We start from the raw sequence: 23,743 nt of genomic DNA on the forward strand, positions 1-23,743 counted from the left end.
GGGGGGGGCAAACGTAAGATTTTTTCTATCAAACTATTATAAATTAACAAACTATTTATACACCATATAGGCCTATGCTGTATACATACATTATATATGTATGTGTGTGTGTATATATAGATAGTCTTAAAAAGAAAAGGATCAAGGGCCTCCTCGGTGGCGCATGGTAGCATCGTCGCCTTGTAATCAAAAGGTTTTGGGTTCGATACCCGGTGGATGCTCATAGTGGTTCGGATCCCATTTTACACTGTAGAGCCAGTCCCGATTAGCCTTACTGTGTATAAAGTGGACTTAAAACACCAACTCAATCAATTGGAAAGGAACATCATTTTCTTCTGTAGCCTCCAAAAAGTCTACGGATATACTCTCGCGAAATAAACAGCCATTATTCGGGAAACCAAATGCAGACTGAACTCATTAGATTAATGGCTTATACACCAAGAACAATGTTATTAGTCTTTAGATTTGTAAATTTGCTGGAAAAAAATTGAGAAGTAGATAAAACCCTTTTCCGTGGTTTTAGATATAAAGTGCTGGAACCAGGTTTACAAGTATTGGCAACAGTGCAAATATGAAATGTGTCCGTAATGAGTTCAAGCTAGGCATCTCAAGTATACAGTTCATACCGGAATCGAATCCGGTATCTCTTAGTTCAAGGGCGGGCCCGAGTCTTCTATGGCATCTGATTGTTCACTTGGGAAATGATGACGATAACAAATTATATGCACACGTCTAATTTCTTAAAATTAATCTTATTTGTGTGTGGAAAACTGAATATATGATGGCACTGGATAAAACAAAAAACGTCTTTGGTTCGGCAGGTTCAACAACCTGCTCGGGTTCGATTCCCGATGCAGGCACATAGTTGTTCGGATCTCACTTTAAACTGTAGGTCCAGTCCCGATTAGCCTTACTGTGCACAAAGTGGACTTAAAACAACAGTGCAATTAATCAATCAATCGAAAGGTTCAAGGTTCGATCGCTGGTGGTCAGGCCGATAGCCAGAATTTGATTTCGGAAGGGGCTTATCCCTTATCGGCAGCCGCCATCTAAAGACGAAAAGGTTGGGGGGAGGAGTAAATGCGCTGAAGATGAATTTCTTGGTATATTGCAACTTACCATATACAAGAAGTTTAATCCTGTTAATGAAGTAAATTTAATTACTACTACACATTATTAAAATCAGATATTTGTAGGATTTTGGGAAAGGACTACACCCTCCGGAGCCCCTTCCTTGGGTATGTGCCTGCTTGTATTAGTTCCAAAATTTTTTGCTGTTCCAACGTCGTGAGGACAATTTGGGAAGTACTTGAAAGCGATATGGAAGCAAATTCTGCTCTCGAAACTATGGGACTCGATGTGATGACCTCGCGCAACCGAATGAAAGAACTCTTCGCAGGCCTTGTCCCTCAATATTAATTTTACTGACAAATTGTAAGTTTTTCTCGGCCTCCTCGATGACGCAGTGGTCCCGGGTTCGATACCCGGTGGAGGCATATAATGGTTCGGATCCCCGATTAGCCTTACTGTGCATACAGTGGACTTAAAACACAAACTCGATAATTGGAAGGTTTTAGAAACTAAACATGGCTTTTTATGCATCGTACAACTTTGCTTCTTTTCACCCTACTTTTACAGATTTTCTTCCTAAGAATTCCACTGAGTATAACACGCTACAAAACCAGAGGTCCAAAGTTCGGACATTGGACAGGTATGGTTGTATCATGTCTGTCCCGTCGCCATTCCTTCGGCTCATCATTCATCCTCATCGTCGCATTTAACCCAAGAGGTAGAAAAGCGGTAATATAGAAATATATAAATGATTGATTTGGTTTATTTTACTTCGCTTTTCTGACACTTTTTGGCTAATCGTGAAGATGAAGATGACAATGAGTGATGTGAAATTGATGAGGGGACCATCATAAAGAACACACACGCCCAGTCCGGGATTCGAATCCAGGACCCCTGGCATCGTAATGCACCTTGTTAACCACTGCAGAACAAATAGAAACAGAAAATGCTTGATAAGTTATTTGCTTCTCCATAACTCATGATTATATTATAAGTATTATTCGCTGTATGACTAGGGATTAATTATATTTGTATGTCTAGCAAACCTAGCCACCTAAGCAGCAGCAGCTTCCGCATTTGCAGGTGGAGGCTAAATGAAGAAAAATCACACAAAGTCAGAAAGATATACAAATTTTGTAACATAATACTTATAGAGCATGCAGACTGCTGTAAAAGCAATTGCTACATACCTAGTTTCCTTCCTTAATTGAAACGTGGTTTATTCTTCATTATACATGAGATCAACTACCCTGGGAGTCGAACCCAGGATTTTGTGTGGTAGTCAGACTCTCTTTTAGAATGCCAATATGTTGGATATTTGGTCGATCAGTCGATCCTGATCCATTGTTTCCAGAGGAAGACAATCTGACTGCTTCTCATTCGATATTTTACTCGCGATGTAGGAAAACGAGATCACAAACACTTCGTGATGCTATCATCTCGCGTTTACAGAAGTTTACCACCGCTCGGACAACAAATCCTACTTCAAACTGACAGATATCAACTGTCCACCAAATCAACAGATGAACCGACCGCTTCGATGTTTCTCCGAATTTTTAGAAACTGGCCTTTCCCTCCTTCCAGGGCAGTTCATTAGCAGGCGGGTTGAGTTCATGTGAGAAGAACCGCTATGCCATTCATTCCCGCGCCGAAAAAGGGACAAGCAATAGAATTCTGTTCGGCTCCGGTACCCTTTTCTACACCCTCGATTTTTCGCACATTTCAAATATTCTCGTTACAAAAATTATATCTTCATAATAAACGATGTTTCTAAATAGCGCGGAAAGTATTTTTTTAGATCTACGTGCTACGAAACTTACGTTTTTTATGAAATTAAAATTCCTTGCGTAACGTCAAAAAGGTTTTTCAGAACTTTATGATGGCGAATGATGCATTCATGTCACAGGCGCAAGTCTGAAGATTTCGGATCATCGATTTATTTCCAATTTCTGATGTCAATCATAAGAAGAAAAATAAAAAAAATCAGACGTGCGCCTGTGACATAAATCGATGATCCGAAATCACCAAACGTCACTAATTTTTCACATTGATACTTACGTATTCTGCATCCTAAGGGTTCTTCAAGTTCGCGTTTCGTTTTTTGCACGCAAATAATCTCAATTTTCGAAATATCGAGTATTTTTATTTTGTTCGCTTTCGCTTGCGTTACACGCGATATGGCGGAGAAATCTTGACTAGCGTAGTCCATGATCAGTTGTTATGCAGTATTGCAACCTTCTTCATAGAAAAATACCTACTTTCGTGTTACTGATCTTGTATTTTTTTCCAGGTTCGAAAACCCCACGAACCATGCACGGATAGACCCACGAACCATTCATAAATAGCCCCACGAACCATGCACGGCAAGGTTAGGTTAGGATCTGTTAGGTTAGGAAAACATAGTTAAATTTGTTTTTCAATATTAGAAAATTTTTTCTGGTTCGAAAACCCCACGAACCATGCACGGATAGCCCCACGAACCATTCATATATAGCTCCACAAACCATTCACGGATAGCCCCACGAACCATTCATAAATAGCCCCACGAACCATTCATAAATACCCCCATGAACCATTCACGGATAGCCCCACGAACCATTCATAAATACCCCCATGAACCATTCACGGATAGCCCCACGAACCATTCATAAATAGCCCCACGAACCATTCACGGATAGCCCCACGAACCATTCACGGTTTAGCCTCACGAACCATTCATATATAGCCCCACGAACCATTCATAAATAGCCCCACGAACCATTGACGGATAGCCCCACAAACAATTCATAAATAGCCCCACGAACCATTGACGGATAGCCCCACAAACCATTCATAAATAGTCCCATGAACCATTGACGGATAGCCCCACGAACCATGCACGGATAGACCCACGAACCATTCATAAATAGCCCCACGAACCATGCACGGCAAGGTTAGGTTAGGATCTGTTAGGTTAGGAAAACATAGTTAAATTTGTTTTTCAATATTAGAAAATTTTTTCTGGTTCGAAAACCCCACGAACCATGCACGGATAGCCCCACGAACCATTCATATATAGCTCCACAAACCATTCACGGATAGCCCCACGAACCATTCATAAATAGCCCCACGAACCATTCATAAATACCCCCATGAACCATTCACGGATAGCCCCACGAACCATTCATAAATACCCCCATGAACCATTCACGGATAGCCCCACGAACCATTCATAAATAGCCCCACGAACCATTCACGGATAGCCCCACGAACCATTCACGGTTTAGCCTCACGAACCATTCATATATAGCCCCACGAACCATTCATAAATAGCCCCACGAACCATTGACGGATAGCCCCACAAACAATTCATAAATAGTCCCACGAACCATTGACGGATAGCCCCACAAACCATTCATAAATAGTCCCATGAACCATTGACGGATAGCCCCACGAACCATTCACGGATAGCCCTACGAACCATTCATAAATAGCCTTAGAGATACTGGGCGAAAGGGGGGTTATATCCCCCATCAACCTTACATTGAGCACGCCACTGATCCTGTGAACGTCATGTTGTCGCAAGTTCGTAATCAGAAATGATGAACAGTAACTCACGTTTATTTACGTTCTAGAACTGTTACACAGTTACAAAACCGCGTATTTGGAAACACTGACGTCATGAAACGCTCGCAAATATTTGGTTCACGTAGTGACGGACATCAAGAGAACAGCTTTCGTGCATCGGAGTGACATTAATGTCGAAAATTACATGATTTACCGGCAAAAAAATTTCAACGAGGTAAAAACAAACTTCCAAGTCCTTCCTAAAGTATAAATAAACCCATTGCAGAAAGTACTTTCTCCTGTAAAATTGAAGAAATACGTTTTGGGGATACGAAAATTTTACCGCGACTTCTAATTTTTATGATGGGAAGGGAGTGGAGTTTGGTATTCTGTGGAAAAGGACAACAAGGACTTTCAACGTAGGAGTTACTTCATTTTTGGACTTACAAATTGAATTTCGACCCACAATTCAATATCTGGCCTTGGTAAAAAGAGGTAATTACCTTCTTTGGTTTAATTTTAGCCTTCATTTTTTGTATCTTCATGTGTCAATGCGGAAAACAGTGAGAAATAGTGTTGGGGGTAGGTGACTTCGGCCAATTTCTAACATGCCTTTAAGAGGGACTCTATAGATAAAGGCGGGGCCGCGGTAGCGGCAGGAGGCGGTAAGTCAATTAACCCAGGGGCGGAGCCCGGAATCGGTGGGAAATTTTGACTCAACAATTTCAAACGACAAAATCGCAACTTTAAACGGCTGTACAGTCGTAAATACTTATTTTCGCGTTCCAATTTTTTTTATTCACAAATAGGATCACATAACCTTCATAATGATTTTTTTTTTTTAAATTCGAGGGTGTTCTTGGAATTTGAAACGCATGGGGATATCTTTTCTGAACCATAAAATAATTATGTTTGTGTCGTCCTTTCGGCGCCCATGGAGCCATGGTGCAGGGCCAGATGAAGAGAAAGTGCGGGTTTAGGGAGGATCCTGGATCTGGTGTGCAGCAGGGAGGAAAAGTGCATTTTCAATAGGTCTCAGACTTCCCTGACCGGGGCGGACCACAAAACCGTTAAACACATCCCCTCCCAATACATCTGTTTGTGTTAACAAGCAAGAAACAGGGAAATAAGAAAGAAATGCCTTGCTTGGGTTCGTGCTACTGAAAATTGAAGAAGTGTTTCAAACTGCAAGCAAAATTTACTGAAGAATTATTTTGCAATATTTGTCATCAAAGTAAAATTTCCAGCAAATACAGAACAGTTTCCCGGGGCCACGTGGACGTTTGTCGGGGCCAGTGCCCCCGAGTGCCCTCCTTTCCCTAACGACGTCCCTGGCGTAAGCCGTGGATATGGGAACTACTGTACTACATTTGTATTCTGCATTCCGAGATATATGCATGTCGATGTCATATAGTCTAGGGATCACGTTTCACCAAGATGATCTCCATAATCACGTATTTTTTCCTCTGGAAAATACATAACTAAACGCACGGCCATGAAAATAGGCCACTGGTGCAGAATTGCACTGATGTCATAATATGGGAAAAGCAAAGCGACAGTTGGACAAAAGTCGCTGGTTCCCGCTCACTGTGTGGCAACGCCAATCAGAGGCCCGTTAAGTATCTGAGCGACGCTCGCTGGTCAAGATTTTCGCTCGTTGAGCAGACAGATCATTTACTTGACGCAGTTTGCTCATTGATCAAAATATCAGTGCATTTGAATAATCTCTGATGAATGTGGCTGCGTCGAGTGCACAAGATTTAGGTGTTTGAAAATCTGTTAATTATGGAAATAGAATAGTTGATGTGAACAAAACTGTCGAAATTTTCATTTTCACACCCTTGCACAACTTTCCAAAATTACAGTGTATATTTAATATTTATTATTTGGAATAAACAACACTTTCATTTTAATACAATTAAAAAAAACTGGAATATTACAACACCTTCTGTTACTTGAACTTCGTCAAACCGACCTTTCTCCGGGGATTTTCGAGTCCCATTCGATACAGAGCTGGTGATCGTGCGAACTCAAAGTTTGTTACAGGCGCCAGAAATGGGAGTCCCATATCGACACGTCGGGCTGCTCTTAAACCTCCGAACACACGGGGTTGTGCTCAGGGACGGCGCTACGGGGGGGCTCTTGATCTCCAAAATATTTCCTAATTTTTTGAGAGATGGCTCCAAGTTTAGATTCCACAATTCGGGACCTAGAGTGGATCCTTGGTTTGTTGACTTTGAGGCCGTGAAGTTAGACATCTGATGTGCTTTCCATCTGATATGGTTCATGGACAATCTATGTCTCTCATGGTCTGAAAAGATAAGGCCAACTAACGTCGGTACAGATAGATGTCAGTTTGAAGCCTCACAACGCCGTCAACGTCTCTACCATCTGTGAGGGCCTCTTTTTTTTAGTTGGAAGAGGGACGCAAGGCTATTTGTACCTTACAGCCTTGAGCCGGAGAACCAACTGCAATCGACTTGATATATCGCTTGCAAATACAGTCGATATAAATTAAATGTCGATTGCATCTGTGTATAACAAGATCTCGCTTTCATGTCCACAGCGATCTCTTGTAATACACCATTCTTCCCTTTGAGTGTTCAAACAAATACTGTCATACACAAATCTAAGGTAATGAAAATTGCATAAACCACTTGAAATACCTATCACTCAACCTAACCTAAAAGCTTAAGGAATTACTTCGCAGACCCAAAAGGAAGAACCATTAGTGTTCTAACATTACGTACCCTACTATTTGTATACCTACCTACTGCCTTTGAAGACTTACTTCATTACATACCTACATTTCCTGAAGTGACATGGAAAAATCTCAGGGATTACTGTTATTACTGTAATTTTACTGTGGCAAGCTGGCCAAGTTCACCCCAGCATAACAACAGTGGATGGTGAGAAAACTTAGGACCTTCCCGATTCAGCAATATTCCAGAGCAGACGAACTCGTACTAGCTCGGAAAACCTCATGTACTATCACACCTAGTATAGGGCCACCAACGCAGAGGCAGGCCCGTTGTCCTAGGTGGAACTTCCACGAGGTCTCCTACCAAACGATAGGGAAAAACCTTATCGGGAGAGATCCTACAGTTTTTCTTGCCATCTGAATAACGAGAACACATGAGATATAAGGTGGAAACGTAACATGTAAAGTGCTTTTCATTATTTTAAAAAAATATATATTAATAAACTGCCTTAGTCAGGAACTGTAGTGTGTTTAATATGGAAACAAGGCATATTCGTGTTACAGCAAGAATCCAAGTAACTTCAGGAAAATCCTGTGTGTTATATTTTGTTAGCACATAATATAGCACACGGGATATAACTAATAGATAAAATAGCGGATAAAGAGAATAACTAGCATCCATTCTGCAATCTAATCCATCAAGCTGTATACAGCAGCGGTGATGGCATTGTATGAGTTCACTAGGCGCCATCTAACTGAAATCTGGTTGGCAGGTTTTGGCACTCTTAAGACCTGTTGGCCACAGGGTTTATCTATTTTACAGACAAACACCTTTGAACATACATAGCATTAATAAAAGTCTCTGGTTCGAATGCCGTCCTGGGAATAGGTGTTCTTTGTGTCTGTCCCGTTATCTTCATCTTCGCGAGTGACCAAAAGTGGCAGAAAAGCGAAGTAAAATAAGCCAAATCAATGTAGCAGTAGTGGGATTGATGCTACAACCAGCGCCGGAAAGTATGAACCCCCCTCAAGCAGATTTGCTTACACTTAAAACAGGCTCAACATGCCCATATGAGCTTTTTGCTCAAGTGTAGCACCCCGTCTAATCCAAGATTTTTGTAAAAATACCCTCGGGAATTTCTCAGAAAGTATGAACCCCCTCAGATTGATTTGTCTATACTTACAAAAGGCACTTCTGTGAGATTGTTGTCCATAAACCTGTCAAAAATATGCTCTTCTTGGGCCACACTTAAAACTAGGCCAAGCTGCTTATAAGAGCCACCTACACACACACCTATACATATTTACTTCCGGTTTAAGTTCAATTGGGCACCAGGCTCAACTTGCATATTTAATATTAAAATAATGCAATTCTTCTAGAATTGCTCCGTGACTCTCTCATTTCTTACATCATAAACATATGATTTTTCACCTATGAGAATAACACTACATATGGTGTCATCGGGTAAAGCCTCATGGAATTCACAGATAATTTTAATGTTTGTTCTGTCATTCACCACAACTTGTTTTCTTTTTGAAGTGTTGATTACAAACATGGGTCTCTGTGCTTTGAATTCATCTGGTGTGTAATACATGTCAGTATTGCCAGTAGTGACCCTTTTGAATGCCGAAAATGCCTCGTATAATTTAAGAAAATCATTCTTGGACATGTCTAAATTGTAATTTTCTCTAGGAAAGACCTCATTTCTGCCATTTTTAAGATATATGTTCTTGATGTTGCAGTTATCAAATCTACTTGAATTTCTTTCCTGATTGTTGTGTCTTCCAGTCTGAAACAGTACCACCACAAAATCAGGCATGTCATATTGTATGCTGGAGAATGAATTTGTGGCATCAAACTCATAATAAGAACCAGATGTGGGCTTCTGTACACATTGATATGTATAAAATTGCAGAGGAAGCTGTGGATTTTTTATTATATCTGCTTTGTATTTAAGAGCATAACTGGCCTCATATTCAACAACCGGGATTCTTAACTCCATAGTCTGAATAATGCATTTGCCTGCATCTGGTAAGGTATTAGGCAGAGCTTCCCCTGTAGAGTTTATTGCACTGTACCTCATCAAAGTATTGTTATCATTGGCAGCTCTTCTAAATGTAATTCTTAAACCACCCTTCCACATAATATCTTTGTAATCTGAGAAGAATCCTGGCAACAGGCGCATGGGAAACAGCACTGTGTGGCTCTTAGATAATATCTTATCACCAGCCTCAAATCCGCCGATTTTGTAGTAAGAAGCCTCGGTTTTGGATAATTTTAATGTGGCCAAAGCTGTGGAGGTAATGCCGGGATAATCTATTCTGTTTATAACAACACCATGCTTTCTGATCTCAATTTCAGAGAACAGATGCGGCACAAAATTGTCCACCAATCTTATATTTGAATTTGCCGGGTAATCTGTTCCATCGAGCTTTACAACATCAAATTTGATGTATAGATCTGCTCTGTGAGGGTGTATAAAGCCATCCCCTACATCAAGATCAACCTCAATTTCTGTGTTGGGTTGATTTAAATTTGCAAATGTCCTCCTGTTTGGAGGGAATGATTGTAGCTCATAACTCTCAATATTTTCCATTGTATGTATTTTTATTTAAATATTAATCTCTATGATAGCAGTTGTTGTGGCTCCAGCAAAATCAACTAATTCTTCTTTTTCATTAGTGACCATCAATTCAATATTATCTATTCTGTTATGACACACAGGAAAATATAATGTTGGGGATGGATTGTAGATGATTGGCTCCATGAATTCGGAATTAGGTTTGAATGTTGCAATGATGCCAGTTTGTTTGTGAGTGCCTATCCCATTTGATTTGGTGATCATACCCTCAGCCACATTACAGTGAATATTCAGAGTCTCTATGGCTAAGAATTTAGGTATATTAATAGCAGTGTGTTTGATGGCCGGTTCAAGTTTTGTGTTGTTCTCAAAGCCTAACAGCTCTCCTATAGTACCCAGATACACTGTTTCTGTAGCAGATACAATCTCTACTCTGTGAGTGACAGAATTTTGACTTAATACTATACCTCTCGGTAATTGAGCATTTAGAGTGGATAGATTATATTGCCCTGGAGTGATGACAATATTTTGATCCCCTACTGCAATTTTGTTGTTGTGGTGTGTAATATTAGGGATCAAGTACATGCCATAAAATGCTCTGAGAGCTATTGTTTTGGGATACACTATATCATCATGCAATTTGAGTTTCAATATTGAATTTTGGCTGGTGAGATGGAATACCCCCATGATGTTTCAGATACCACAAGGCTTTTTGAAAATTTTCAATTGATGGTTTATTTATTTGAGACATATATCTAAGAACAGATAAACACAAATGTCCGCAATTAACATCTTTGAAATTTTGAACACGGGCATTATTGTAATAAAGATTAGCTGAATTTAGATATTTTACTAAATTTTCAGGTGGAACACCTCCAAATGAATCAAACACAAATGCCTCATTGTTTAAATATTTAAGATAACAAATCCAGTGAGTGCCCTGATTTTTGTACTTATCCAAATTAACAATGCCACACTTTTTGTTGAGTGGTTGTTCTGGTAAAGAATCAGACATGTACACACCTCTAAAATTTTTGATGCCCAGTGGCTTGATTAAAGCTTCAATATCTTGGTTTGTAAGCGGCTCTTGTTTTTTTTAAACTTATTCATGGCTCTCTTAACACCTTTGCCTTGTTTCTCCATGGCCAGGTTATGGCGCCTCTGCTCATCTAATTCTGCCCTATTTTTCTTGGCATCTATTACTGTTTTTGCTATGGCAGCTGATCCCCCAGCCAAGCTCCCAACAGCCCCGAGAGCAGCTAAGATGGCCGGGATAGTAAATATGAAACCCCCTGTATGCAATTTTTTTCTAGATTGCTGTAATTTTTTTAATTGGGGGGTACTAAGCAACAATTTCATACCATGGCCCTTGGCAATACAAGAGCTTTTTTTCTTGCGCTGCTTTTTGGTCAAGAGACTGTCAATAGTTTTAAGAGATTTAAGACCTGCATAAGGTATTTGATACATAACATCCTTGGCTTTCATTGTAGGTTTATTATACTGATAGCCTGGAATGTGTAGTTCAAATGGCAGCTTGTTTATAATGTCATTAACCAACCCCCGGCCCTCAGAAATATTCCAAAATTTAGGTGGTAGAGTATTAATAATTTTTATGAGATATCCAATCCCCTTAGTGTCATTCACTATAAAATTAGATAATTTGCTGCTTATCATGTCCATAATTCCAACCTTTTCATTGTAAAAATTGTTGTTGCCAGCATTTTCCTCCCTAGCTATCACCAGCAACCTATCTACAAGTTTCCTGACATCATCAACCCAGACAAATTCTTTGGGCAGGGTGTTGTATTGTTTGATTCCACTGCCTGGATAATCTAATATGTTCCTAGCAGCTACAGGTACAAGCTCCGTGATCAAATTTTGATTTTGCTCTGTAACAGTTTTGATATTTTTACCTAATTCACTAATAGCATCAATTACAGGCTGTTCTGCTTGTTTGTGTTTTTCATAAATTCCCCGGTTCTCTGATTTCCATCCCTTAAATCATTTTACAAGATAATCTCTTAATTTAAGATCATCAATGATTGGTCGTTTCATGGTTATTTATATACGTCTCTACGTCTAGAAAATTGTTGATTTTATTTCTGTATTTGCCACTATTGGGTTTCCTTGTCATATCAATTGTGACAAACCCATAACTGTCCTGGTTCCAGCACCTGCTGCAAAACTTGGAAAAATCATTGTAGCTCAAGTCCCCACCTACATATTCATCGTGTATGTGTTTGAGGTTGGTATGATCTTGATGAAACACACATATAAAATTGCTGTTGTCTCGGATCAGCTGCTTCGGAATTTTAGAAAAAGTCTGTGCCAGGTAGAAGCAATCAATGTTTTTGTGTCGGCCCTGTGTAAAGAAATTTCTAACCTTGTTTTGATTATCCAGTATAATGTCATCAAACACAACAACAGAATTATCGAGACATTCATCAAGTGGCTTAACATCTGGTTCAAAAGTAGCAATATCCAATCCATCATATAGCTTCATCAGCTGCTGATATTTTAATTGTTCCAAGCTCTTAGAGAAGATATACAAGTGCCTGTTTTTCCAGTCTAACCAGTTGGGTGCCAATAAAAAATTATCAACCATTAGTGTAGTTTTACCACAAGCAGATGGCCCAACAATAAGACACCTAATATTTTCAGGCAGCAAGTTGCCATTTCTCTTAATCTGCTGTTCAGGTTCTGGCAGCCTTTTTATAACATCCCAGGTGCTCATATTATCACTTTGTCTGCATCGATCCAGCTGTTTTCCGGATGACCCAGCCATTTGACAAGTAACTTGTTGCCCTTTCTGCGGATGATTTTTTCTATGAGATATGTGTCAGGCTGTTTAGTTTTGCTGAGCTCTTGTTCATAGAACCTGCCTTTGAGAATTTCTCCTCGGTGGTCTTTTATTATATATGTGTTAAGGGTCCCGGGTTTAACTTGAACCACTGTAAATAATTCAGTGCTCCAGTTTCTTGTAAAGCCTCTTTTGAATAAGTGCTTATATTTGCTGATTCTTACTTGATCACCCACCCTGTATTTGGCCTTTCTTGTTGTTGGCTGGTATCTAGGATAATAAACAGTCCTGATCAATTTTTGCTCATCAGATGAAGTTACTTCAGAGGGTTTCATGTTGATTGTGGAATGGACAGAATTGTTATATTTATGTAGAAGTTCTGGAAGAATATTAATCCATTTATAATTACCTTGAAGTGTAAATTGTTTATACATAAGATTTTTTAGGGTTCTGTTGAATCTCTCTACAATTGAGGCCTTGAGGTCACTGTAACTCGAGTAATGTTTTATTGCCTGGCTTTTAATAAATTGTTGAAACACTGAATTATAAAATTCTTTGCCATTATCTGTTTGCAAATAGCGCGGTGATCTTCCACTCTGATGGATGATTGTCCTGATGGCTTCTGTAACACATTTTCCAGTCTTGGATTTGAGTGGCAGAGCCCATGCAAATTTTGAAAATGTGTCTATTACAGTGAGTAGATACTTGTAGCCCTTGTTGATTTTGTCTAAGTTTTTCAACTGCCCACTTGACAACTCAATCAAGTCGCTTTGCCATAAATCATCTATGCCTTTTGTGACTACTGGCAGTCTCTTATAATTATGTCTGGCTTGTCTGTGTAATTCATCAACAATAACTTGTCTAGACATAATATGTAAACAAGAATATTGCAACTATGGGGTGTTCAGCAGCTGATACTACAGGATTTTCTAAATATAATTTGTCCCCTATTTGTATTTTAAATTCCAGAGATCCATCATCTTCAACATATGCTGTTTCTAATGTATTGGGATCTGTAAAATCCTCTAATTCTACACTGGTGATTTTTGGTTTGTTGTCAGCATTTGTTATTGATAAGGTAGGGTAGTGGTGTGCCTGTGGTTGAAGCCAATATTTGATCTTGATTGGTCTCAATGTGCCCCCAACAAAAAACTGGTAATAAAATTGTGCAGGGGACAGCATATATATTTTGCCACCTGGTGTAAATGGTGAATCATATTCTTTGTTGGGGATGCTGTACAATTCAAGAATTACTGTATGTTTTGGATTCTCGATTATGCCTGTTATTTCCTTTTCTGCTGTGAGCAATCTGCTTGTTACAGATTCAAGGTGCTCATTGATGGTCCTAACAACATCATCATGGCCTGGCTTGATTTTTATGTCCACAATAAGTTTCTTGTATTGTTGCACAATCTCTTGAAGCTGGGTGGCAAAAACAGACAGAGCATTTGCTTGATTGGATTCCATGGTCCCTAGCTGTTGCTTGATATTAGCTACAATTTGTTGCAAATTTTCAATAACTGCCAATTTTGAATTTTGAGCAGTAAGATCATGGACCTGTCTTCTGATATCCTCAAACAGGGCATGCAGTTCATTAATATGTTGATTGGTTGGTAGAGTGGCCACTGTCTGAGTGAGTTGTTTGATCTCTGTCTGGATATTCTTGATATCTTCTGATTTCAATATCCTATTCACTGCCCTCTTAATATTTTTAAGTTCCTGTGATGTAGGAAGATTTGATACTGTATTTTGCAAAAATTCAAGTGCCAATTTCACATTGTTTAATTCAGAAGCATCAGCCACATTTTCCATAGCATTTTGTAGCAGGGCTATATCTGCCTGAGAGGGTGTTGATTGTTGTAAAATTTCAAGTTTTGTTTGAATATCATCGATCAAATGATGAAAATGAGATAGTTCAGATTCAGTGTTGAGGTTTTCAAGCTTTGTGATCTGTTCCTGGACACTAACAAGAGTATCTACAATACCGGGCAGGCGGGATTCTTGTACATTTGCCAAATCACTTTGCACTGCTGCTATTGTACCTTCAAGATGGGTTATGGTACTTTGAATTTTTCCAAAATCTTCATATGTTTCAAGTTGCAGCTTAATATTTGCTACACTCCGAGTTATTGCATTCAAAGCATCAGAAGATGGCAAATTGTTCATAAAATTTTCAAGTGTCTCAATTTTTTCTTTAACCTCGGCTATGGCATTGTGCAGAGGATCCAGATTAGGTATTTGGAGTGATTGAATCTGTTCTTTTAGAGTGGAAATCACTAGATCAAAATCTTCTTGTGATTTTATGCTTTTGACAATTGTTTGGAGCTGTGTCTGGACATTATTTATCTGCTCTTCCAATTGTTGTTTCAATTGCTCAGAGTTGTTAGCCTGGGTCTTAAATTTGGCTTGAAGAGCTGCAACAGCTTCTTCCAAACTTTGAAAATTATCTAATGTGGCCAGGTCAGTATATTTCTGAAGCAGCACTTTGAGTTCAGAATCAATTTTAAGAAGAGGGTCCATGCATTGTGATTGCAAATTTGTAATTTCTAATTGAAGACTGGCATTGAGTGTGGTTTGTAAAGCTTGTAAATCACTTCTTAATTTCTTGACTCTGACATCAAGCATCAGAATCTCATCACTGTGATCTTCATGTCTTGTATGGCCAAATATATCATTAGGCATTTTTGTTTTAGTGGTTATTTATTATAGAGTATCTGATTCTTAATTCTATAAAAAAGGGTATAAGCTTGTCATAGGATCCCGGGACCTCAATATATAAGCAGTCACCAGCAGAAACAGTATATACAGTGCCAGAAACCATGTTTGAGTGCTTAATTCTATAAATATTTCTCCCTATTGAAATCTTGACATCACCCTCAGGGGTTGTAATAAATTGCAATTGCCCACCTACAGGTAATTGGTAATGATTTAAATTATTGTTAAATATGTACAATGTTTTACCTGTTTCATCATCAACATCTGTAAGTATGCTGTTCAGATGAATAATTAACAAGCCACTCAGTTTAGACAGCATATCAGAAGAGGGTTGTGGTGTTGGCAGCTCCATAATAGCCTGTTTTTTGAACCCAAATAAGTTCATAGGCATGTTTATTTATTTCAAATCATGCTCTGTAATTGGGCATTGTTTCCCATTTTTCAAATCACAATGCCCCCATGGTAAAGTATGTATGCCACATGATAAAATACATCTCTTGTCATCATGTGGGTCCAGAGCCACTTTTCTTACAATATTGCTAGTCAAGAAGTGATCCTCACTCTGAATTCTATTTTCTGATGTTTTGATTAAATTCTGGGATTTGAGGCAATTTTTGTAATCTTCAAATTCAAGCTCTTTGTCTACAGTCACTCTGCCAATGCCCTTGGCCTTTTTGGCAACAGCGCCACTACATGTTTCAAAACTGTACATCTTGGCTCTTAACCCAGCAAATGCCACAATAACATCACCAAGTGTCTCATCTTTTAACTTGCCAGGCACCTTTTTGTTGTGGTGTTGAATCTCTGTATGTTCACTGGTATCAAAATATTTAAACAATTCAGGCTGTGCTATATCTTGATAAACATCTTCTGTTTGAATATCAAGAACAAAACTATCTATCTAACTATCCATGTACATCAGTTTTACACGATCACCATAAAAAGGTTTCAACACATCATAATACAATATTAACATATGTAATTTGGCCAATTCCAATATCACAGCCCCTACATAAATAGGTTTATCAAACTTAATCTTTGTTTTTTTCATGTTGAAAAGTGCCATATTCTCATCATAAATTCTTCTGTAATTGAAGTTGGGCTTTGCAACCAATTTTTTGCTCAGGCTGGGGTCAGTAATTATTTTAACATCGGTATGTTTTCTGACATTTTCAATAGTTTTGCCATACACAGAATTAACCATCAATTTAAACAAGCTCTTATCAAATTGGCTCTTTGCTGATGTTCGAAGCTCTGTATTTGTATCAATGTATGGTTTCAACCATCTTGAGTGCCTGAACCTCAAAACTTTGCCAACTTTGGTCACTTGAACACCATGTTTCATCAGGAACTGGAGGTTTTTGTAATATATGACATATCCCTGTTTTGGCTCCAGAGTCATCATGAGCTTCTTCTGTTTAGAGCCAGGTGAGCACTGAACCTCGGGAATTGGGGGCAGATCAGAAAATTTATTGTGCAAATCATCAGGAATTGTCAGATCAACCTCTAAGAACAGGCCATAGTCACTGTCATCAAAATTCTGAAGATCCTCAATGTTGAAATTTTCGACCCATTCAAGCCCTGCATATGGCAGTTTTTGCATCATGGCATGACCATAGAGGCTGTTTGCATCTACATACACTATATAATTTGATGGCCGTGCTGGATCATAATCAGGCATATATTTGTTATTTGCTCTGGCATATCTCTGAGAACATTGCACCATCCCTCCTCTTATACATTTCTCCATAAACAGATACGTATCTTGATCTCGGATCAGATCCAATTGCATTTTAGTGTTCAAAAACATTGCATCCCATGCTAGGCTCGGGGCACTGAAAAAATATATTGGATCTAGTCTATAATTTTGCATAGAAGATTTTCTGAATGCCTGTATTATATCAGCTAAGAGAGTCACATCAAGTTTCAAATAAGCCATGTGATAATCACCAAATGTCTTGCATTTTAAATTGTTCCACATCAACTGAGCATGGTGATAATCTTCATCAGTGATTCCAGATCCTCTGATTTTGCTGTAAAACTCTTCTTGTGGTGGCTGGGAACACTCATCAAATTTAGAAAAATCTGTAACATAGTCATATGGATATACACCCTTCCGCCTAATTAATTTCAGGTCCTGATTTGAAAACAATGCACTTGTGATTTTGAATTGATCATCAGATAATTGAGTGGCCAGTGTAGCCAGGCCAGCAGATAAAAATCTGTAAGAATCAAGAAATCTTATGTGAATAGGAACACCATTAACTTTAATTATCTTGCTAATAGATATATATTTCTCATCATTTTCAGCTAAAATATTTAAATTCTGCTTGTCAAACCCCCCGTACCTGATCAGATGATGGAAATCATAATTGGATGCTCCATGGAAAAATACGGGGATACATCTTGATCTCTTGATCTGAATATTGCAGCTATTACACAGGGCCTGTTTATATCGACCATCTGTATGAGAATGGTGATGAACCTTGATATTTGCATCTGAAAATTCAGAATCACATACCGGGCATTTTTCTGCATTGTTGAAATCTTCAATCTGTTCCTCTGTTAAAGGCAACATAGGCTTTGATTTTAATAAGATGTTAGATGCTATGTCACGGCTCTCATTTTCTATTCTATGTTCAAATATTTTGATGGCATTTGGTCCCATGTATAAGTGAGGCTCACTAGCTACACCATCCCGTATAACTGTATAACAAAAGCTGGAAGGTTCATGTAGCTGGTATGGTGTAGTTGAAGATTCTTCAGGATCTGGATTGCAGAATGCAAAAGGTTTGAGATTTGATTCAAAGTCACAGACAATATATGCTGGGTGTTCCAACAAGGCTTGAAACTTTTTGAATTTGCAATTTTCACTTGGATTGGGCATCACCATATGAACAGGTTTATGGTTGCCACAGTATTTCAGATGCTCAATTAACTTGTTTTTGGCAATTTCTGCATTTTTTTCCCGAACCCCTTTCACCATTTTTTGACCATCAAATACAGACAAACATCTTCTGCACAACTTGAATATTCTATGAGTTTTGTCTAGTTGTGTTCTCACCAAAGCTTCAAGATTATGTATCAGAGTGTAATGATTTGTGCCATCCTTTTCAATTAAGAGCAGATCAATCGGAACAGCAGAATCATCATCAAGTGTACTGATTCTGAGAGGATCTATCAAGCAATTGCCACGGCCAGTAGAACAAGTAAATACATTAATAGATAATTGTTTTCCATTGATATTCCTGGCCCTTTTTTCAAATTTATCAATATTCTGAACAGACATTGGATATTCCAAACCCTCCATTGCATCGTCAAAATCATGTTCATGTTGTTTGTAATAAGTTATTCTCTCAGGATCCTTTGAAACTGGATACAAAGCAGCTAAAATACACCACAAAAAGCATTTCTGGTCGGTGTTTTTTATATTGACCACGGCTGTTTTGTTTTTGATATTGGCAGGTAATGGCACATATGTAGATCCTTGTAATGGGCTGAATTCAGAAATATTAACATATAACTTGTGTGGAGAGCCGCATAGGCTCCATCCGGACTCTTTTGCCGCAAATTCAGAGTGTTTAATATTCAGTTGATCCATCAAACTGCTTATTATTCTGTCCGAATTTGCATTTGAATATACCGGTACAGTTTCTGTTATGTGGGGCTGTGTAAATTTTGTGCCATTTGGTTTCTTATATTGTGTAAACAATTTGAGGGAGAGCTTATAAGAGCCATTTTGTGCATTTAGAATTGCCTGCAGATCAGAATTTACACTGTTCAAAAAATTCTCAATACCACATCTTGGCTCTGATACAAACCGATAATCTCTTAATTGGCTGTTAAAAGTGCTGTGGATAGGTTCATAGCGTGGCTGCTTTGCTGCTCTGGCATTAAGAGGTGCTTCGTGCCTTCTTTTCAGACCAGATGTGGATGGTTGTGTTGATGACTGTGCGGAGCAAGTATTTTTATGTGTATATGTGAAGTATTGCATGCTGTATTTTCTATTGCATTTGGGGCAAATTTTTGTGGGAGTTCTGCATTTGTCTGGGTTACAAATCTTTTGGTGCTTGGCCCAATTAGGGCTGGATATATTCTTATTGCATTGATTACAATATTTTTGACTTGGCATTTTTGTTGTGTTTATTATATACAATTTCCTGGGATTCAAATCAAAACTCTATGCTGGATAAAAATATCAGTTGGGTTCAGCACTGTGCTTTGTATGTGTGTGTATGTGTGTATGTGTGTATACACTTAATATTTTTGGCTTTGGTATTTATATACAATTTCTTGGGGTTCAAATCAAAACTCTATGCTGGATAAAAATATCAGTTGAGTTCAGTGCAGACAAAAAAACTGCATAGCTCTATGTCAATTAGTTCTTGAGTTTTGTATTTAGGAACCACTTTGGCCCCCCTGCCAAAAATTGGCTTTTATTGCATCAGTGTATATTGTCTCTATGACCTTACTTGGGTTATTCCGCCAAATTATATGCTTCAAGTCTCCTATACTTTGGTGGAGCCTGTTCAGGTTCTGCCCCCCACTTGTGGGTTCCACTGCCAATCCAGCAATGGTGAAGAATCTGCACTGTGCCCTGGCTTATATAGATTTACAGAGCCAATAGAAACACTGCTTAGAAGACAGAATAGAAGACCATTTAATCAATTAATATTGCACAACATGATGCAATGAAAATGGACCGGGAAGTAAATATGTATGGATGTGGGTGGGTGGGTGTGGGGGTGGGTAGGGGGTGCATTCAGAAACATAAACTCTTCTCTAATATTTTTTGCTGAAGTATTTTCTTCTGAGCGTACATCCCGTTTTTCTGTTGAGGGTACATGCAATCCATACCGCAGCGCCATGCCTCCCGGCGCGGTGGCGGAATTGTCTGGAACTAATCGATCAGGCAATAGAACTCCCGGAGTTTTGCTAATAAAACTGCAGGAGTTTTACAGGCAATAGAACTGCCGCTCCAAATATTGATCCCATTGCTTTGGGGCCGTCATGCGCACATATTGTTCAAGTATTGATCTTATACCCTCTCGGTGCTTGATTTTATATATGAATAGATTACAACAAACAAGCTGGATGTAACAAATGCAAAATATCCCAGTTTCAATTCAATCCATTTATCTGAATCGAAGAAACCAACAATTCACATATCCCCATATCATTGTATGCTTGCCCTATTGGTACCTCTTTTGCTGTTGTGCAATTTTCTTGAAGAGGCAATTTTATTGAAAAAACCTAATAGAACAAGATACAGCGGTATGAGAAATATGTGAATTAAAGATATTTTAGTAATATACGACGTCTTAAGAAAGGCATATTCGGCTCCAAAGTACTTTGTCTAATCCTTACTACCATTCCCTATTACTGGCAAAAAAAGTTAAAAATATTGACATATTGAAAAAAAATTGACTTGTTCCCAAGTGTTCACCAAGTTCAGACATTTGCACATAGATGGCCCTGTTGTTGTTGCTTTGGAATATCTCTAAAACAGGCAAATTTTGTTTACTGTTTTCTACAATTGGCAATACTGACATGTATTACACACCAGATGAATTCAAAGCACAGAGACCCATGTTTGTAATCAACACTTCAAAAAGAAAACAAGTTGTGGTGAATGACAGAACAAACATTAAAATTATCTGTGAATTCCATGAGGCTTTACCCGATGACACCATATGTAGTGTTATTCTCATAGGTGAAAAATCATATGTTTATGATGTAAGAAATGAGAGAGTCACGGAGCAATTCTAGAAGAATTGCATTATTTTAATATTAAATATGCAAGTTGAGCCTGGTGCCCAATTGAACTTAAACCGGAAGTAAATATGTATAGGTGTGTGTGTAGGTGGCTCTTATAAGCAGCTTGGCCTAGTTTTAAGTGTGGCCCAAGAAGAGCATATTTTTGACAGGTTTATGGACAACAATCTCACAGAAGTGCCTTTTGTAAGTATAGACAAATCAATCTGAGGGGGTTCATACTTTCTGAGAAATCCCCGAGGGTATTTTTACAAAAATCTTGGATTAGACGGGGTGCTACACTTGAGCAAAAAGCTCATATGGGCATGTTGAGCCTGTTTTAAGTGTAAGCAAATCTGCTTGAGGGGGGTTCATACTTTCCGGCGCTGGTTGTAGCATCAATCCCACTACTTGTAGCATTTTTAACATAAACACGCCGGTTCGGTTACCGAGTGTGTCAAGTGGCTGACTTTCGATCTTGCCACCGAAGTTCCCTTGGTTCTAATCTCGATCTGGGCATGAGTGTGCTTGGAAGTGTCCTTTATTTTAATCACGTCATCACTAAATTCTCATCGCCGCTACGCTATTAGCCATAAATTACAGAAAAGCGACTGAAAATAATAAAATTCAAAACTTACATACATCCTGCAGCTGCCTCTCCACTTTTGAATGGATATCCGGTATAAAGAACTTTTACCTTAAATAAAAGTTCAATACGTGTTGGGCCTTCAAGTTTTGGGTGTAGTTTCATAGCTACTGTAACGAGCTTCAACAATGAACAATAACTTTTGCATGTTATACATTGTTGTGCTGTTTGTGTTGGGTCACGTTCATTTACAAACTAATATAGAATGTAAAATAATAGGTTTCCAACCTAAAGAAAGTAAATATTGAAACTGAACGTGAAGTTAGTAAATCTCTGTACTACTTTTTTTTTTAGCCATTTTGATATCGTTGTTCTTTGCCTGTATCAGTTCATTTTGAATTTCAGAACGTGGATAATTATTGCGAATCTCATTTATTTGTGTACGTCTGAAATGTTCTTGTTGTAATTGGTCATATCTATTTCAAAAGACATTTCACCAAATACATGAAGTTTTTCTGTTGTGTCTGCTGGGTACATGGACGTCCGCAGGATTTTTTCCAAGGAGGGGCAAGGAAGGTATTTTTTTTCCCAGGAGGGAGAGCAAAAAGTCACATTTTCCCCCAAAATAGTGTAGTTCCCTAAAAAAACATTGCTTAAATTTGAATTTATGATGTTAATGCAATAATTAACACATATTAATGTGGCTAAAATTAAATTATATGAGTGAAATACATAATTTTTGATTGACTTTCATTTTCCAAGGGGGGGCCACGGCCCCCCTTGCCCCCCCTTCCGGACGCCCATGGCTGTGTATAATGTGTTTCGATGTTCTCGAACCGCTCATTTTTAAGAAATCAAAAATTGTGTTTATGCTTGTCAGCCTTTGTAAGAAAAAGTTTCATTGTTGTTGTTTGGCTTCCTGAATATTCTAAAATCAGATGGCTACCACCCGGTTTATTAAAAATACTAAATAGTTGACATATTCATTTAAATTGTAACGTTTCACTAGAAAATTATAACCGGTTAAATACATAATGCTGTACTTTTACCGCCCACAAAAATTAGTCCTTTACATCTATTTTTCTCACCGTTATTTATTACATTTTTAAAAGAAAATAATAAGCCCATGGGACGCGAGGCCCCTTCGCCCAACCTTTGCTACGCCTCTGTTGTTATCATAATTCCTCCCATTGTCACGGTAAATTGAAGGTCAGATATGAGGAGTATAAAGAACAAAGAAAGAAATGAAAACGTATTCTCTGCAGTGGCCTCAAGTCTGATTCCCTTTTAATGCACCTTGTAGACTCGTTCTGATCCAAATTTAAACTGTAGGTCCAGTTGCCAATTAGCCTATCATGAACATACAGTGGACTTCTCGAGCCTGTTAAACGTGGTAATAAAAATACAGAACGAATGAGTCTTGAATATAATATTATTAGGCATAATAATACATCCAAGACATGGCAGTTGGAAGGGGCGATCGCTCCTTCGCCCTCACCGTAGATCCGCGCTTGTGCTGCGGCAACAGGGGCGCCGACTTGTCAAAATTATTGGGGGGGAGGCCTCTGATCACTGAAATAAATGAATGAATAACTCACTCACTCCCTTTTTTAAAAATAAAAATTACGTCTTCATATAGCAGTTTTTAAGCAGCTATTATATTCCTCATGCAAATGAAATGTAACATGAAAAACGTTTAGAAAATGTTTCAAAGTCTCTTTATGTTTTTTTGTGTCTGTTCATTTGTTTTTTAGATAACATTTTTATTGAAAAGTATGTATTTACATTAAGAGACCAACCTAACAGTTTTATGCCGGCCTCGGTAGCTGAGCGTGTTGGGTGGTCGACTCAACTCGCTTTGATCCAGAGGTCTCGGGTTCGAGTCCTGGCGAGGGCATGGGTGTGTTTTGATGTCCGCAACAGACATGTGATGGGTTGCATATAACTTTAGTGTTGACGTACCCATAAAATAACGAATATTTACAATA

Source organism: Lepisma saccharinum, chromosome 8 (assembly GCF_977018435.1).
Source record: "Lepisma saccharinum chromosome 8, izLepSacc3.1, whole genome shotgun sequence".
Taxonomy (NCBI): Eukaryota; Metazoa; Arthropoda; class Insecta; order Zygentoma; family Lepismatidae; genus Lepisma; species Lepisma saccharinum.